The sequence below is a fragment of the Adiantum capillus-veneris genome, chromosome 27 (assembly GCF_014529385.1).
Source record: "Adiantum capillus-veneris isolate H3 chromosome 27, ASM1452938v2, whole genome shotgun sequence".
In the NCBI taxonomy this organism is placed as follows: domain Eukaryota; kingdom Viridiplantae; phylum Streptophyta; class Polypodiopsida; order Polypodiales; family Pteridaceae; genus Adiantum; species Adiantum capillus-veneris.
Genome location: NC_140957.1, coordinates 27843902 through 27863789, shown reverse-complemented (window position 1 = coordinate 27863789; position 19888 = coordinate 27843902). Strand labels below are relative to the sequence as shown.

At 44.1% G+C, this 19888-nt stretch overlaps 1 protein-coding gene across 3 annotated transcripts in view; it reads right to left on the bottom strand.

Moving 5' to 3' along the window:
- The window catches only part of LOC147421686 (uncharacterized), a 51296-nt gene extending 33685 nt beyond the window's left edge, over nt 1–17611 (bottom strand). Inside the window, exon 1 of one of the 3 annotated variants that reach the window (XM_086502915.1) lies at nt 17131–17611. The gene's annotated coding sequence lies outside the window, so the exon portion shown is untranslated. The remainder of the gene's footprint in view (nt 1–17130) is intronic. The other 2 variants (XM_086502914.1, XM_086502916.1) reach the window with 2 other exon arrangements.
- Between the last annotated feature and the right edge of the window lie 2277 nt (nt 17612–19888).

Sequence of the window (19888 nt, the reverse complement as noted above, 5' to 3'; positions counted from 1 at the left end):
TGAGAGATAGAGAGAGAAGAGAGATACAACACCAGAGACGTTGTAAAACCCTCCTCCAAAGGCACCACTCTCGTCGGCGAGAGTGGTCTACTTATGATTGCACAATCTGGTACAATGGGAATGCATGTGACTGATGCAAGTCTAGGCTATGTCGACGATGACGACGGTGATGACGAAGTCGACCTAAGGGCTGAAATCTGCAATCTTTCTACTGCTGTCCAAAAACGCTATGGACTGAAATCTGCGACTAGTCCAAAAACGTTGATTTGGGGGCTGTTTTCTGTGGGTTTTTGACGCTGAAAATCTGCAGGTATAGGGCTGAAAATTGAGGTTTCTTTAGGATGAAAATTGATGGTCTTTCCGGGCTGAATCTGCTACTCTTCGAGGGCTAAATCTGCAACTACTTCATTGCTGAAAAACGCTGCACCTGTAGCTCTTCAAAAACGCTAGGCATGCTGAGTTTCCAAAAACGCTAGGTAAGGTCTTCTGCTGGCGATGGTTACTGATGCAAAAGCGCTATCTGCTGGGGTCTTCTGGCGATGGCAAAACTGATGCAATCGCTAGGATCTGGAACTTTTTGGCGATGGCTTGTGGAAGGAAAAACGCTAGGGACTGAAGTTCTTCTTGCTTGGTGGGGGAAACCGCCAAGGTCTTGTTGAGAAGTTGCCTGCTGAGCTTGGCTCCTATTGCCTCTTCTGCCAAATAGTACTAGCTCTAGTTTGCTTATATATACAAACTTAGCAAAATTGCCCTACCTACTTTCCAACAAAAGTCACTTAAAAATAATAAGTCAAAAATGTCAAAAATAGGGAAAATAGGCTAAATGCACTTGAAAATTCCCCTGATGGAATCTGATGAATTCTGATGGAAATGCTTATGATCATGCTGTGTGCAACCAAAGGATATGCATCTACACTAAGTGACTGGGCATGCACGGTCTACGAATAGACTCACAAAAGTGTCAGATCACTTCTAAATCTAGACTGACTAGACTGACTGAACCCTTGTCGTGCTGTAGATTGTCAAGGACACATAGGGTTGGATGTGTTACGTGACATGTTCACTGTTCAACAAGCGTCCTTCCGCAGAAAATTTGTAGTGTCTCCTCTTTCAGGATGTGATATGCTTTTAGGCATTCAATGGTTCGGTGAGCGTAACCCTCTCATTGATTGGGCAGCCAATACTTTCACTTTCAATGCCAAAAGTGACTCTCCCATTGTCATTCGTTGGGAGGAAGTTGTTCATTCTTCATCTCTCATTTCTAATGTTCAGGCAAAGATTGAAAAGAATCAAGAGAAGGAGACTCTCTCGGTCTTATCTTCTCCAAAGCACGACACATATGTTTTGCAAGATAAAGATGTGATTCACAATGATGATGATTTGCAAGATAAAGATGTGATTCACAATGATGATGATTTGCAGGATAAAGATGTAATTGTTCACAAGGACGATGGTTTAGTTGATGCTTTTTCTAGTGAAGCTAACCTCATTGCAGATTCGATCATTCACGAAGAACCGATCTTGGCTCTCGAGTCAAGATCTCCGGAACCCCCACAAGAAGTATTATGTGTGCACATGATTAGTCAGCACGCATTGTTCAAGTGTTTCATTCGTGATGGTTTCTTGTATTTTAGTCACCGTCCTTATGTGATCCCTTTTAATAGGCATGCCATGTGGTACGATGAACAAACAATTCACTCATGGATGAGCACAGATGTATGCGGATTGCTCATGAATTCACGTTCCATGTCTCTTCCTTGGCATGACACAGTATCCGAAAGAGCACAAGAAGGATTGAGCATCAAGCATCCGCATTTCTATTGTGATTTGCCACGGTTGATAGATTTAGATCAGAAAGGTAAGTTTCGATTCCATTGTTTACGTGTGTTTGATGAACGGTTTGGCACTCCGTCTATATGTTCATCTACATTGCATGCACAGACAAGAATTTTTCCAGTCACTTTACATGGGATGGGTATGTTCATGTTTTTGTGTTGAAAGTGGTTTCAGGAATTTTCATCCTCGGAGATTCTTGAAGAAGGTCCACGCATGACTATAGACAAAGTTGAAGTATTGAAGGAGCCACAAATGACTATCGCTTTCGGTGCGGCCCAAAGAAGCAAGCGTTGCAGACCTTTATGAAGTTCAAGTATCGCACGACCCACACGTCAGAGTGGGCCGGTGAAGAGTCCTTTCCAGGATTCAAGACACTGTTGGCAATCTCCCTCGAAGCCATACAGTTCGGTACCAGTACCTCACTTTAAAAAGGAGGGGATGTCACGTGCACATCTAACCCTATGTGTATGTGGAGAAGCTACTTCATGACAAGGTTTCAGTTCAGCTTAGGAAGTGTTCTTGCACCTTTGTGAGTCTGTTTGCAGGCCGTGTATGTCCAGACACTTAAGAGTAGATGCATATCCTCTGGTTGCACACAGCATGATCATCAGCAGTACCATCAGAATCCATCAGGAGCATTTTACAATGCACAAAACCTACTTTCCCTATTTTAGCCATTTTTCACTTATTATTAATAAGTGACTTTGTTGGGAAACTGGGTAGGGCAATTCTGGTAAGTCACTATGTAAGAAATCTAGCGCTAGCACTTTCTGGCAGAAGAGGCAGCAGATACCACCTGAAGTGCACCTTCTCAGCAAGACGGCAAGAAGACCTAGCGTTTTCAAGCCACCAAGACCAGCCAGCGTTTTTCATCGACTGCAGATCAGCCCCAGCGTTTTGCAGTTGCAGATCAGCCTGGTGACAGCAAAATCCATAGCGTTTTTGCAGCAGATATCCCATCAGCCCTAACGTTTTTGGAGTTGCAGATGAGCCCTAGCGTTTGCAGTTCCTTGACGACATATCCCAGATTTGCATCAGCGTTTTTAGTTTTCAGCAGTTAGCCTCCGTACCGCAGCCCCCAAACCTCGCAGATCTCACCTTCCCACAGCAGATCCTCGTCGCACGATCAGATCAGCCAGCGTTTGCAGATTCAGCCCACTATTCGCAGATTTCAGCATCTGCGTTTTCAGCGCATCGTCGTCCTGTCGTCGCCACCGCCGTCGTCATCGACATAAAGTCAGAATTCAGCAGATACAAGATTTGCAGATTTCAGCCCTTAGCGTTTTCAGTTTTCAGCCCGTCTCGTCGTCGTCCTCATCGTCGTCGACATCGTCGGCAAGTCCATTGCATTCTAGAGATTTGTGCAATCAATAGTAGACCGTTCTCGCCATAGAGAATGGGACCTTCGGAAGAGGGTTTGACAACATTCTGGTGTCGTATTCTTCTCTCTCTATCTCTTAGTCTCAGCACCTTCATTCAAAGTGTTTACCACTTTGTTTGTGATCATTTGCACTCTCTCACTAAAGGAACGGAAGGCTCTCCCTTCCGTAAGTAAAAGGAACCTTGAGCACAATTCGGAGCACTCATCTTGAGCAAAGTTCAACATTCACCTCCGCGACTTTGGCAAATGAAAAGGGCCAAAAAATTGTACTTGATGTAAAACTGAAGGGCGAGTCTGTCCCTATTGTATCGGCTTTGGCCATTTCCAGATTAATGAAGTCCAGCCTGTTTGTTTACTCGATCTACTTGAAAGAGTTAAATGATGAACAGACAACGAATATGTCCGAACTTGATAAAGAACGCCAAGATTTTCTCTAGACTCATGCCGATTGCTTTTCTGAGGGTCTGCCGAGCGAGTTGCCACCATCTCGTCCTGAGGATCACACTATTGATCTGATACCTGGAAGCACACCACTAAGCCAGCCACCTTACCGTGTGAGCCGAGCCTAGAATGAAAAGATTATGAACGAAGTAACAGACCTTTTGGAAAAGGGTCTTATCCAGCCGAGTACTTCACCCTACTACTCTCCGATGTTGGTTTTTAAAGAAAGACGAATCTTGGAGAATGTGCATTGATTACAAAGCTCTCAATAAAATCCCCATCAAGAACATATTTCCAATTCCAAGGATCGATGATATTTTGACCAACTACAGGGATCCTCCTGTTTCAACAGGATTGATTTGAAAAGCGTATATCATCAGATCAGAATCGCACCGGGAGATGTCTATAGCCTTTCGGACGAGCTTCGGTTTATGTGAATTTTTGGTGATGTCTTTTGGCCTTATCAATGCTCCAGCGACTTTCAATCGAATGATGGATAGGATTTTCAGAGAGTACAGATCGTTTGTTGGCACTTTCTTTGATGACATTATAGTCTTCTCCAAGGATGAGGCAGAACAAAGACACCATCTGCTTCAGGTCTTTCAGGCATTGCGAGATCACAAGTTAGTTATCAATGCCAAAAAGAGTGAATTTTTCTTGCCGGAGATACACTTTTTGGGACACATTGTCTCAGCAGTAGGAGTACAGATGGACCCGGCCAAGATTGACACTACGTGATTGGCCCGATTTAAAGAATGATCATGAAGTTAGAACATTCTTGGGCTTATGTTCTACCGGCGGTTCATTCGAAAGTTTGCAGAGGTAGCTTCCCCTTTGCACATTCTGACACGAAAAGGAGTCGTGGGGACCCACAAAGACTGCCTTTTAGACATTGAAAGAGAAATTGACTACGGGACCAGTATTGACTTTGCCGGATTTGCAAAAGTCATTCGAAGTGTATTGTGATGATTGTGGTCGTAGTCTGGGTGCGGTCTTAATGCAAGAAGGCCATGTCATTGCCTATGAGAGCCAATTGTTTTCAAGGCCGGAATTGACAGCACGGATTTATGAGAAAGAGCTTTTGGCGGTTATCCATGCTCTTACTCAGTGGCGACATTACCTACTCAAAGCCGATTTTACGGTCTTCACTGATCATCAGAGTTTACGCTACTTCTTGTCACAGAAGCAGCTTTCGGAAAAGCAGATGCGGTGGGCTAACATCTTGTCACAGTTTCACTTCCAGATTGTCCATGTTCAGGGACAGAAGAACTTGGTGGCGGATGCTTTGTCCCGGAAGCCGTTAGTCTTGGCTATTTCCAAGATGCATCATAGAAGCTTCAAGAACATGGTTGATCAGTACACCACAGATCCAGATTTTTTGGATGTATTCACTCGAATACAGAATGGGGAGGTAGTAGCGGGATATTCCATACGGGATGGCTACTTGATGAAGAAAACGATGTGTGTTACACAACCGTTGAGGGAAAAGGTTCTAATTGAATGCCATTGTCCACATTTTACGGGTCACCGCGGCATTGACACCACCTTGAAAGGTGTGGAGCGTTACTTCTTTTGGCCGAGACTCAAGAAGGATGTGGATAACTTTGTACGCAGTTGCTTGGTATGCCAAAAGGTCAAGTTTGACAAGCATAAAGCACAGGGATTGTTACAGCCTTTACCCATTCCCACCCGCCCCTGGGAAAGTATTGCTATGGATTTCATTTTTGATCTCCCGAAGACACAGTGGGCATGATGGCATTTGGACTGTCATCGAGAGATTTAGCAAGCAAGCTCACTTCATTCCACTGAAGAAAACAATCAAGCCGGATCATTTAGCGAGACTGTTCATTTCACAGATTTTCAGTTTACATGGCATGCCTGAGACAATAGTCTCTCACAGAGATCCCCGATTCACGAGTTTGTTTTGGAAGGCTATTTGGGAGAACATTGGCACATGGTTGCAGTTCTCGTCATCTTTCCACCCGCAGACAGGTGGGCAATCTGAGATTGCAAATTCAGTCGTACTTGATTTATTGAAGTCTTACATTTCTGATCAGAAGACTCAATGGGAAAAAAATTTGCCCTTTGTGGAATGTTCCTACAATAACACGATCCACTCTTCGACGGGGAAGGCGCCATTTGAGATCATTGAAGGTGCTTCGAAGGTTCCACCCTTCCTTAGCACAAAAGGTAAGATTTTTGAAGCCGACCAGTACACAGGGACTTGGACATTGCTTTTGCCAAGGTCCGAGAGGCTTTAGCCAAATCTTAGGAAAGACACAAGAAGGCAGCAGATCAACACCATCACGATTTGAAATTAAAGAAAGATGATTGTGTGCTCTTACATTTTGAGAAGGCACGCCTAAGAAAGAAAAAGGGAAAGAAGTGGCTTTTTCCAAAGTTTAGCATGAGATACTATGGCCCTTTCCAGATAAAAGAAAAGATAAATGATGTCTCCTTTAGACTGAAGCTGCCCGATACTTGGAAGATTCATGTGAGTCTATTGAAGCCTTTTAAAGGCGTGGTGCCCGATGATGGGGAGTCAGATGAGCAACCCGAAGTGGAGGAAATCGAGGAGATACTCGTTCTAGAACAGATACTGGCACACAAGGATAGAAAGATTAAAGGTAAATTGATTAGGTAGTTCTTAGTTGAATTCAACAACTATTCTGCATTGGATGCAAAGTGGATGGAGAAGGAGGACCTAGCGAATACTCCTCAGATTTTGGAACTTTACCTTGAAGCATTTGGTTTAGCATAGTCTACTACGATAGAACCCCGATTTCAGCATGGGTGAATCTAGTGCAACGGGCTTGCACAAGAGGGGAGTCACTCCGCTCCTTTGTCAACAGATTACCCCGATTTTGAATAGAGTCATTGATGTCTCTTTGGGTTTCAGGGATACTGATGGGCTGACAGTATTTTGTTGTATGACTTTATGAATCGGAATTCCCGAAAATGAAAATGAAAATGATTGATTTGTACTTGACTTGTTTGAGTGCAGGAACTGAAAGACGAAATGACTGCAGCATTTCGGTCTCATACATCTCTATAGACATAATTGCAATAAGGATTAGTTAATCGGATTTGTGAGGTCCCAACTGGATCTAGATGCGATTACTAAATACGTTGCCGATTAATCATGGTCTGAGATTTGGAATGAATTTGTATGTGATTTGTCATATGATGTCCTGTGATGTCCAGTGACGTGACTGTCGATTTGTACAAGTGCTAGATGTGTTGTGTCTAGTGCGTTGGTACTAACAGTCAGTGTCTACTAAGACAATTTATGGCCTCTGTCTGTTTTGCAGGCGTAATCGAGAGCGATTACAATTCTTTCAAGAGGGGGTATGTCACAAACTGATGACGTGGCAGTCTCCCATGAAATGCACCGACAGGCTGACGTGGCAACCAGTGGAAAGTCCGTCAGAAAACGCGCTAACATACTAACATGGCAGGCCGTACGGGCAGCAGTACGGACGTTCCGCTTTTTATGCTGACATCAGTACGGATTTTCAAAAATTATATTGAGAAGCTTTTGGGGCCCTATGCTTTCATTTTTGAGAAACTTCTAAAGCTTTTGATTTTGAGATTTTTTAGGCTTTGCTTTTTGGGCATCCCTTGTAACAATAAATAGCTCTCTTGGGTCTCATAACTCAGAGCATCTGGATGTAGTGTAACAGACTTGGACACTCCAAGTCAAGAATCAACCGCGACAGCACCAAATAACCACTTCAAAACAATTCACAGATCACAATAGATTTGCACTGGCCCGGCGGAGTTCCGTGCCTAGAGATATTGGCCCCAAAGACTGGCGCCCCTTTCGGTATTTCTTTTTATATTAATCAGATCAAAGTACAAGAGAGTGGCTAGGGTTTCACTCTCAGACTCTGCGTCCAGATGCTCTGAGAAGTGAGGCCCTCACCACTAATTTAAAGGTTACAAGGGATGCCCAAAAGCAGAGCCCCAAAAGCTTCAAATCAAAAGCAATTGCTCTCTCTCTCTCTCTCTCACAGAGAGTCAAAACTTGAAAGCAAAAGCATTCTCTCTCTCTTTCTCATTAAGTAGAGAAAAAGCGAAATTTGCGTCGCTCATCATTTTCAAAAAAAAAAATAAAAATTCAAGACTCTGCAATTTCCAGAAATTAGGGTTTTGGCAGAACTTAGGGTTTCTGTTGTCCGCCACGTCATCACTTTGTGACATACCCCCCTCTTGAAAGCATTGTAATCGACCGCGATTACGCCTGCAAAACCGACAAAAGCCATAAACCGTCTTAGCAGACACTGACTGTTAGTACCTACGTACCAGGAAAACACATCTAGCACATGTACAAAATCGACAGTCACATCACACGACATCACAGGACATCACCAGACATCACATGATATTCAACATTCATTCGGATCTTAGACCATGATTTATCGGCAATGTAGCTAGCAATCACATCTAGGTCCAATCGGGACCTCATCGATGTCCGATTGACTAACCCCTATTGCAACCATGTCTATTCGAGATCAATCAGACCAAAATGTTGCAGTCATTTCGGCTATCAGTTCCTGCACTCACAAGAAGTCAAGAACAAATCAGTATCATTATCAAGAATTCCATTTCATAAAGTCATCCAACAGAATACTGTCAGCTCTCAGTATCCCTAAAGCTCAAAGAGACATCAGTGACTTTAGTATCAAAATCGAGGCATCTGTTGACAAGGGAGCGGAGTGACTCCCCTCTTGTGCATCCCACTGCACCAGATCTCCGGCCAAGCTGAATTCTGGGTTCCATTTGGAGTAAACTATGCTAAACCAAAACATCGAGGTAAAGTTTCACAATCCGAGGAGTATCTGCTAGGTCCTCCTCCGCCATCCACTTCGCATCAAATGCAGGAAAGTTCTTGAACTTAACCAAGAACCGCCTTCGGACTTTACCTTTCTTCGTATCGTTATGTGCCAAAATCTGTTCAGGAACAAGGATCTCCTCCTTTTCTTCCACTTCGGGTTGCTCATCAGGCTCCCCATCATCAGGCACATCACCCTTAACAGGATTCAAGAGACTCACATGCAATGCATTATGAATCCTCCAAGTATCTAGCAGTTTCAATCAGAAGGAGACATCATTTATCTTATCAGTGATCTGGAAAGGTCCGTAGTATTGCATACTAAGCTTTGGAAAAAGCCTCTCCTTTCCCTTTTTCTTTCGTAGGCGTGCCTTCTCAAAAGTAAGAGCACCCAATCATCCTCCTTCAGTTTCAAGTCGCAACGATGGCGATCCGCTGCCTTTTTCTGTCGTTCTTGAGACTCCTGCAAAGTCTCGCGAACCTTGGCAAAAGCCGTATCCAAATCTCGCGAATATTCATCCGCTTCAAATATCTAATCTTTCGTGCTCGGGAAGGATGGAACCTTCGCAACACTTTCAACAATCTCACATGGCGTCTTCCCCGTCGAAGAGTGTATCGTGTTATTGTAGGCAAATTCCACCAAAGGTAAGTTCTTTTTCCATTGAGTCTTCTGATCCGAGATACAAGACTTCAATAAATCTAAAATCACTGAATTGGCAATCTCAAATTGCCCGTCAGTCTACAAGTGGAACGATGATGAGAATTGCAACCGTGTGCCAATGTTCTCCCAAATTGCCTTCCAAAACAAACTCATAAACCTGGGGTCTCTGTCGGAGACAATCGTCTCAGACGTGCCATGTAATCGGAAAATCATCGTGATCATTCTGTGTTCTTGGGAGATCAAAAATGAAATCCATTGCAATACTTTCCCAGGGGTGGGTGGGTATGGGTAAAGGCTGTAACAATCCATGTGCCTTATGCCTATCAAACTTGACCTTCTGGCATACCAAACAACTGCGCACAAACTCTTCCACATCCTTTTTGAGTCTCGGCCCAAAGAAGTATCTCTCTACCCCCTTCATGGTGGTAGCAATGCCACGGTGACCCGTAAAAGGTGGACAGTGGCATTCAGTCATAACCTTATCCCTCAACGGCTGTGTAACGCACAACATAGTCTTTTTCATCAAGTAGCCTTCCCGACGGGAGTATCCAGCTACTGTCTCCCCATCCCGTATCCGTGTGAAAATATCTGCAAAATTTGTATCTGTGGCATACTGATCGACCATATCCTCGAAGCTCCTATGATGTATCGCGGAAAATAGCCAGAACCAACAGTCTCCGAGACAAAGCATCTACCACCACATTCTGCTGTCCCTGCACATGGACAATCTAGAAGTGGAACTGTGACAAGATGTTCGCCCACCGCATCTGCTTTTCCGAAAGCTGCTTCTGTGACAAGAAGTAGCGCAAACTCTGATGGTCTGTAAAGACAGTAAAATCCGCTCCGAGTAGGTAGTGCAGCCACTGAGTAAGAGCATGGATAACCGCCAAAATCTCTTTCTCATATATCTGTGCTATCATCTCCGGCCTAGAGAACAAACGGCTCTCGTAAGCTATGACATGGCCTTCTTGCATCAAGACCGTACCCAGACTACGACCACAAGCATCACAATATACTTCAAATGACTTCTACAAGTCCGGCAAAGTCAAAATAGGTCCCGTAGTCAATTTCTCTTTCAATGTCCGAAAGGCAGTCACCTCTGTGGGTCCCCACGAAAAAGGTGCTCCTTTCTGTGTCAAGGTATGCAAAGGGAAAGCAACCTCTGCAAACTTTCGTATGAACCGCCTGTAGTACGAACACAGTCCCAAGAAGCTTCTAACTTCATGGACATTCCTCAAATCGGGCCAATCACGGATAGTCTCTATCTTGGTCGGGTCCATTTGCACTCCTACTACTGCTGACACAATGTGTCCAAAAAAGTGTATCTCTGGTAGGAAAAATTCACTTTTCTTTGCATTAATCACTAATGTGTGATCTCGTAATGCCTGAAACAGTTGAAGCAGATGATCTCTGTGTTCTGCCTCATTCTTGGCGAAAACAATGACGTCGTCAAAGAAAGTGCCAACAAATAGCCTGTACTCTCGAAAAATCATGTCCATCATCTGGTTAAATGTAGCAGGAGCATTGGTTAAGCCAAAAGGCATCACCAAAAACTCAAATAACCCAAAAGTCGTCCGAAAAACTGTCTTGTAGACATCTCCTGGCGCTATCCTGATCTGATGATATCCACTCTTCAAGTCAATCCTGCTAAAACACGAGGATCCCTGTAACCTGTCAAGTATATCATCGATCCTAGGAATCGGAAATCTGTTCTTGATGGTGATTTTGTTGAGAGCGCTATAATCGATGCACATTCGCCAAGATCCGTCTTTCTTCAAAACCAACAACACTGGAGAGCAATACGGTGAAGTACTAGGCCGGACAAGACCCTTTTCCAAGAGGTCTTTCACTGGGTTCATAATCTTTTCATTCTGTACTCGGCTCACACGGTAAGGTGGCCGATTCGGTGGCGTGCTTCCAAGTATCAGATCAATGGTTTGATCTTCAAGCCCTCTGAAAAGCAATCGGCATGAGTGTGGAGAAAAATCTTGGCGTTCTTTTGATCAGGTCAAAACATATTCAACCTTTATCCATCGTTCAGTTCTCTCCCAAAAGAATGAGTAAGAAACTGAAGTTCATCAAGTACAATCTCTAAGCCCTTCATTTATCAAAGTCGCTTTCTCGGCCCAATAGTCAACCATGGCGTAGTTCTTGTGGTACCAAGGGATACTGAGTAGAACGTCACTCGCGTGCCCTGAACACCCCTATCATTGCAAACAAAGTTTGCCAATGCTCGGTGTAATGGCAACATCCCATCCGGGTGCCAGTCGAACTACCTCCACCTGTGGCGTCAGTCAGTCGAGCGTAATTCCAAGTCGAGCCGGCAATTCCAAGTGAAAAGAAGTTGGCCTTGGCTCCTTCAAAAGAGCTTCCTGATCCTTCACTTTGCCCTAAAAGCGACAAAGTGGTACTTTCATTCATTCGATTCGGTGCAGGTTCCACGCCATGTGGTACCAGTTCTGCGTTTCCATCTACCTTTTCTGCCACATTCCTCAGCTGTTCTCAAACTCTCAGGCCTATCGTCGTCTTTATCATTCTGTTCTTTCTGTGCCTTTTTAGGGCACTTCGCGGAGATATGTCCCTGTTCCCCGCATCCAAAGCACTTCCCCTCTCTGATGAAGCGAGCTCTCTCCTCAGAGTAAGCTTGGGTCATGCATCCTTTTTCTCTGGGTTGCTCTTTTTCTTTCTACTTTCATTCCCAGAAGTTTGTTCGGCTTGTTGTGTCATGGCCTTATCTGTGGGGTAGGTCAAACTGCCAGAGTGAATGGCAAAGCCCCGGTTCACATGACTCATCAACTCCTAAATAGAAGCTTACTTCTATTCCAAGCAGTGATCTCGGATCTCTGTAGGTAGACCCAAGGTAAACCGCTCAATCTGAAGAGCTCCAGAATCTTTCACAGTAAGCATTGATTGTATCTTTCTTGGTCATCCGAAGATGGTTCCAAGCAGCTCGTATATCTCATTCATATTCTTGCATCAACCAAGAAGAAATAAAAAGCTTCTTAAATTTCAGCCATTTAACTGGCGCAGTCTTGTCTAAAAGAAGCGTGGACCACCAAGTACGAGCATTCCTCTTAAAGTAAGAGGCAACTCTCCGAATCTTGGAGTGCTCTGAATAGCGTCCTCCCGCGAAAGCGATGTCAAACTGTTATATAAAAGACAAAGCCTTCGAAGCATCTGAGTATCCTGAAAAAGTATCAAACTTGATCGAGTGGCCACCTTCCTTAAACTCTCGGACTTTCTTGCTTTTATCTTCGAGAAAGTCATACTGGTTGGCTTTGTAAAAATTCTTCTTGTTCGCATAAAACTTTCCGTCATCGGAATCTGAGCTGTCTATAGACGAGTCCTCAGTAGAACTGTCAGTCTCTGGGCGAGATGTAGCCTTCTTTGCCTTTTTTCTTGCCCTTTCCGAAGCTTGTGTCTTGCTTCGCTTTTTGCTTTTCTGTCTTCTTCGCTCGAGTCTGAAGCGCTAGAAGAACTGTCAGAAGAAGAAGAAGAAGAACGGGGTAGGTCTTCAAACTTGACACGCTTCAATTTCTTTGCCTTGTCAAATGTCGACCGACGACCCAAATATCCCGGGAAGTCAGTGCCTTTCTTCTGCTTTTTGCCGTGCTTTTTGCCTTTCTTTTGCATGTCGAAAAGCTGAGCAATCCGTGCATCAACCACATTCTCCAGTTCTTTCTCCGTATATTTCTTGGAGGCAGAAGGTTTCTTGAGAGCAGGTTTCGGGAGTGGTGTTGTGGTTCTTTGCCGCTCCATCTGTACCTCTTCCAAAGAGGTCTGGTTCATATATTTTGCCATCTTCGGATCCTTGACAAAATTGAGCATCATCTTCGTTGCATCATCAATCAATTTTCGACGCTCCATCTCTTGCTGCTCCGCTGGAGTAGGCCTAGGCGGGCCATACTCCGTGCCGGAATCTTCGTTGTGATCCCTGCCCGCATCTCCAGATGTAGAGGGAGTCGACTGATCATTGCCTGAGGCCATAGGTGCCGCGGGAAAAAAATTCGGGGATCGGATTTCCCGTAGAAGAGAAATCGGCCGTGCTCTGATACCACTGTAACAGACTTGGACAATCCAAGTCAAGAATCAACCGCGACAGCACCAAATAACCACTTCAAAACAATTCACAGATCACAATAGATTTGCACTGGCCCGGCGGAGTTCCGTGCCTAGAGATATTGGCCCCAAAGACTGGCGCCCCTTTCGGTATTTTTTTTTATATTAATCAGATCAAAGTACAAGAGAGTGGCTAGGGTTTCACTCTCAGACTCTGCGTCCAGATGCTCTGAGAAGTGAGGCCCTCACCACTAATTTAAAGGTTACAAGGGATGCCCAAAAGCAGAGCCCCAAAAGCTTCAAATCAAAAGCAATTGCTCTCTCTCTCTCTCTCTCTCTCTCTCTCTCTCTCTCTCTCTCTCTCTCTCTCTCTCTCTCTCTCTCTCTCTCACAGAGAGTCAAAACTTGAAAGCAAAAGCATTCTCTCTCTCTTTCTCATTAAGTAGAGAAAAAGCGAAATTTGCGTCGCTCATCATTTTCAAAAAAAAAAAATCAAGCCTCCGCGATTTCCAGAAATTAGGGTTTCTGGCAGAAATTAGGGTTTGCAGGAATTTTAGGGTTTCTGCTGTCCGCCACGTCATCACTTTGTGACACGTAGAGTCTGAGTGCGAGATCCCAGAGACTCCCTTGTACTTTGCACACAGATTAATATAAAAAGAAATACCGAAAGGGGCGCCAGTCTTTGGGGCCAATACCTCTGGGCACAGAACTACGCCGGGCCGTGTCGTCTTTGTGAATTGTTTTGAAGTAAATCTCTATTGTGTCGCAGTAGAATCTTGACTTGGGGTGTCCAAGTTTGTTACAGGATGCCCAAGTCCATGTGAGTGATCGAGATCCTCGGATGACAGAAATTTTTGGCGTGCCTTGTTTGATAACCTTGGCATGAAGTTGAATTTTTCTTCTGCATACCATCCCCAAACGGATGGGCAGAGTGAGATCGCCAATTCCACAATATTGGATATTTTGAAATCCTATGTATCAGACACACAATCTGATTGGGAGAAGTATTTGCCCCTTGCGAGTACGCGGTACATTTGTCTACGGGGAAGGAACCCTTTGAGATTCTTTATGGTAAGCCTTTGCTTCCACCGATCCTTTTAACTAAGGATAAGATGTTTGCAGCAGATGAGTTTGTCTGGGATATGGACTCTGCTTGTGGGCAAGTTAAGAGAGCAAAACTACGCTCTCAAGAAAAGCATGAGAAAGTTGCAGACAAGCACAAAAGGAATTTGGACTTAACAGTCTGTCAATTGGTCTTACTCAAGTTTGGGAAGGCAAGTCTAAAGAAACAAGCAACTCATAAGAGAAATGTGGCAAAACTTTCCAATCGTTATTATGGGTGATTTAAGATAATTGGTGAACGATGTAACATTCCGATTAGAGTTTCCTCAGAAGTGCTGTGTAGCATCAGTTTTCAGCTCACACAGTTTTTATTGAGTTTATGAACAGGTTCACATGATTCTTTAAAAGTGACGGACTGCCCACTTTATAAAAATAAAGCAAAAAACAGGAGGCGCTCCCTACAAAGCTGAAAACAGCGCAATCACTCTCTCCTCTCTCTAGAATCTGCCGTCAAGCCCTCTCTCTCCTCCAACTATTCCAATTTCCAACGCCAATCCTGATCTGCTATTGTTGCGGGAGTTTTGCCGGCTATTCCTGCTGCCCTCCGGAGCCTATAAAAGCAGCTCTAGCGCTCACTCTGCTCCCAGTTTTGCCAGCGCTACCTGAAGGAGACTTTGTCGCCGAGCAGTCGCAAGTGATCGTGTGAAGTCAGAGTATAAAGGTCGCTCTTCCGTACTAGGAGCAACAGGTGAAGCTTGTGAATACACTCTACAAGTTGTTGCTTTTATGTTTGTGCTTTTTGCAGGTATTCCATTGCAGAGAAGGAGCAACGAGTCTTTGGTCTACACTCGAGGATTCCACAGACGGAATCAGAACGGTCTGCAGAGCTTTACGCTCTGAGTACAGATGGGAAAAAGAATGAGAGCTTGTCTCTCGGATTCACCTAACATGAAGGAAACGACCATCGAGTCTAAGATCTAGAACGGAGGGGTTTCTCCGGTTCTTGTGCTTGTAAAAGGATTCTCCTAAATAAAAATTCTCTTTGGAGGGGGGAGGGACCAGCCCATCTTCTCGTCCCAAATACTGTGTCGATCTTCTCCCTCGTCTCGTTTGGTCAATATTCTATTTAATTCCAGTTTATTGGTGTGGCTCCTATCTGTGAATGTTAGAGTTATACCACCGTTGCTTCGCCATTTTGTACGGCTAGTGATTGTCCCGGGTTGGCCACCCATCGCACATCATGTAGATTGCATGGACGAACACTTTTAGCACGTGTCCAGCCAGTCATTTTCTGAGCTTGGCTGGGTGCACACATTTTTAGCCTTATTTGGGCTTTTATGATTTTTGCACCAGTTACACATTTTTGCCCCACCTCAACCTAAGATTCTATAAATAGAATGTTTAGGGTCTTGTAGTCATTCAGAGATTGTGTATTGAGAGTATCATTTGCAGAGCACTTGTGTTCTCTCTCTCTCTCTCTCTCTCTCTCTCTCTCTCTCTCTCTCTCTCTCTCTCTCTCTCTCTCTCTCTCTCTCTCTCTCTCTCTCTCTCCAACATTTTCGGCATGCGTGGCTCACACTCTTTCTGCTGCTCACTCTCACAGTGAAACCAAGGCCTCACTAAACTGACTCTCAAACAAATCTGCAAACTATCTAATATCCATAAAGTAGTTGGCCTCAACCATTGTCTGCTTTTGTATGGTATCATAAATAGTCTCCCTCATCCAAAAGGAGTCCTCATATAAAATCTGCACTCTGAATCCGATCATGGGAGCTCTCTTTGGACCAAGGAATATGTGACGTGTTCTTGACAATTGCAAGAGAAACATGTTGACACATAGTGGCCCACTCCTCAAAGAGATACCTAGAGATCTCCAAGAGTCAAACACAAGAAACTGTGCAGGTAAAATCTCAGATAATGGGGCATTTGCTGGTGATGCAAAACCTGTTGAATAGCAAAACTCCATTGCAAACTGAGAAGACTCGCTCTCTTGCTCCCCCCTCAATAGTGCCTATTGTAAGGGGCACTTGCAACTGAATCTTCAAGAGATCAAAAGTCTACTAAACATGCCTATCCTAGGGCAACTCAGGCAGCTCCCGAACTGCCATCGATTGTTGGTCCTCGTGCTCTATCTCTCTGTCCAGTTACTCTGGGACCTCCTCTCGATTCTAATTTGGTAATCTCTCTGACGTGATATTTGCTTTTGATTGCGTAAATGACATGTACACACATGCAATACCTCAAATGCAGACTCTACTGATTTGAATGAGGAATGTCGCCTCGGTAACTCTTCAAGCTGAAGCAGCTCCGATTGATTTGATGCACTTTTGGATCCGTCTCAATGATGTGGAATTGTCAACTAAAGCATGGTCGGCACACCTGTGTTTGTGCATGTGCGCACGTGCACCTGCACGTGCATGTTTGTAAACCTATCATAACTTACATGCTTGTTTATAGCCATTTCAAAGTTCTGCTGCCATGGAACCTATTTGTAACAATTGCAGGAACTTACAACCATTATAGTCTTTAGATGATTGATCTAGTGCATTACATGCTTTTCTATGCTATCAACCATCAAAAACTTTAGTTATGTGTGTCAATCATTTCTATATGTGGTTTCCTTTCTGACTCAAAAACTTTAGTGATAATCATATCTATATGTGGTTTCCTTTCAGTGTACAAATGACTTGACTGGCACCACACTTCAAATATATTATCACATCAAAGGTAGCAAGAACCTCTGCATGTACAGCTAGGCACACACCTAAAGACATTCTTTATGTGTATGCTTGAAAACATTAAGAGTCATGCTTGCGTGCAACTTAAATTCAATTCAAGGACTGATTGACAACTTACATTTGAAGATGTCGCAAAGACCCAAGCTGAGATTGTTCCTGTAAAAAATGCAAGCTCTCTCTCTGTCTCTCTCTCTCTCTCACACGATGATCAGCGGTTTCACTCCCCTTTCTTCACTCAGCTCTCCTGCAGAAGAAAGAGCACATTCAAGTCTTTTGTGTGTGTGTGTGTGATGAGAGAGAGAGAGGGAGAGAGCGCGAGAGAGGAGCTTTCCTATTGTCAGGTAGGTTAGTTGTAGACTCTCGTGCTTCTTTTTGAGCGTCGAGAGGTGGCATCATTTGGTTTGGAGAAGTATACCAAAAAGCGCAAAGGGAGTCCAACTTTGGAAAACGGTCTGTAGTGCACCCAAATAACTATTAGGATGATAAAAATTCCAGAATCCTGCGAAGATGCCTTCTCGGGCCAGCCAAGCTGCTGAGAGGAAGATGTAGATAGGGGCGGCCATAGGTGGTGTAGATAGAGCCGGCAATAGGCGCAGTAGACAGGCTAGGTAGAGGTTGAGTTACTCTATTATAAATTAAGCATGAACGATTAATCACGAACGCTTTATATTGTCCAATTGGTTTACATAGTTGATGGGGAGAGTACACAACCGGACTTGTAGAGCTCAAATCTCATCCTTCACTTTTGAATAGATGTCAGAGGTTGTGTGTCAACCTCAGGGTAACGTACTTGAGGAAGAGGAATTTGTTGAAGATTCTAGTTGGATTGGGAAGACGAGCCGGTAGGGGAGTCGTAGGGAAGTCCAATTCTTTGTAATGTAGACATTATTGAGAATCTTTGTAGATTATAAGCCTCTTAGGCTCTCTATATCTTGCTCTCTCTGGTGACTCGTCTTTGCATGCAAGACTCTCTCTCTCTCTGTGTGTGTGTGTGTGTGTGTGTGTCTTGGCAGCCTGAGGTGGGATGGTGACGGCATGGAGGGGTTGTGATAGGGGAAATCATGCTTGACTATCTCCCTCTATCTTGGCAAGCAGGAGGAAGAGGGCGAGATGGAGGCCGGCAGAGGCGACGGTATGTGGGGTAAGGGGGAAGGGGAATCTCTAATTTTAGTGAATATATTTTAACGTCAAACCAAATAGTAGCAATCATTTCCATTCCCATTCTATGGAATCTTTAGAGATTCCATCATAGGCTCCACTCGAAGTAGTGCACAATAAAAGCTCAATGCATTCAGCAATAGGAGTCGAGCTTGTGACCTCGCACAGCAGGGAGTAATTCCGATGCTAAACACTCCACTCGATGTAGGTCATTGCCATCTCTGTGACCCCTACGTATAAAAAAAGCAATCAACTATCATCTTCCCCCTCTTGCCATTACTTTTGCCACGTGTTGCCCTCTTCCACCAATTTCATGCCCTTCCTGCCTAGCACGACATTTGCCAGCCGCTCCCTTTTCCTCTTTGATCACAACTGCTATTGCCACCTATCCCACCTTCTTTTCCCTTCACCCTTTCATTTGATTTAACCTTCCCTTGGAATCTTTCTTGATTCCACCTAATTAAACGCGTTTCAAAATTAGAACCATCTAGTAACTTTATTTTTTGAAAATTAAATAGGTGTGAATATTCTCGTAGGGCCCTAACTTTTCTTCTAATGCCCTTGGCTCCATCTGCTCTACCCTCTAATATGTGGCTCCCTTGAACTACCCTGCGCTGCCAATCCTCTCCTCCTATCCTTGCCCTTGTCCTTCATATGCCATGCATTGCTCTCCCCCAACCTCACCCTCCTCACGACAGCAGCCTATATCACTCTATTTCCCTCTCTAGCCTCTAGAGGGTCCTCGCATCGGGCATGCCCATGAAGTCCCTCTCACGGACGCCCCTACCTGACATAAGCAAGTGAAGTCTCTTCGTCGTGACTTCTCCTTGCGGGAGGCATCTAGTGAAACTCATGCTATGGAAGAAATAATTAGTGCTTCAAAAGTTTTCATTTTTGAATCCACTCAATATCGAATCTCCTTAGATTCCCCAAAATTTAGTTTTTTCCCATAAATGGGTAACCCCTACTATTCTTAAAGAAAATTCAATTGAGTTAAAGAATTTTGGGCATGTGTCAACACCTTTTGTGTGAGTTTTACCAAGCGAATGAAAAAACCAAGCGATATCCACATGTAACACACACACACACACACACACACACACACACAGAGTACACAAAGATCTGGTGGAGAGCATGCATAGTAGTCGTGTAGTTCCATATTCTCTATTATGCACAAAGTGTAGAACGATGTATTATTGATGGGTGTTACTAAGGAAATGGACAATCAACCATGTATGGTTTCCAAGCCATAGCAGCTTTTATCCCGAGAGAGAGCAATTTACAAGGAGATGACTAGAGCTTCGTAGAGATTGAATGTGCTTTACAATAACACAACTCATACAAATATTGCGGAGGGGAGAGAACACACCATGTAGCAAACAATCATGGGGTGGGGGGGGGGATTGCAATGCATAAACAAAAAGAGACAAAGAGCAAAGTGGGGGTACAATCAAACAAATCAGGCACAAAGCATGATGGGAAAACAATATGTACTTTAACGTGGATGCACAAAGTTCAACGCACCAAAGCGCAATGTAAACTTGAGATAATATGAAATAATAAAGGAACTAATGCATGCTAATCTCCATCCTTCCTTGCCCCTATATAGATCCTTGGTCCCTATTTTAGGAACCCCCTTGACCATGCATGTGTAAATTAGGGCCATGCCCTCCCAGTCCTACCTTAGGCCTAACAATACTCCCCCCTTGGAGAAGCAT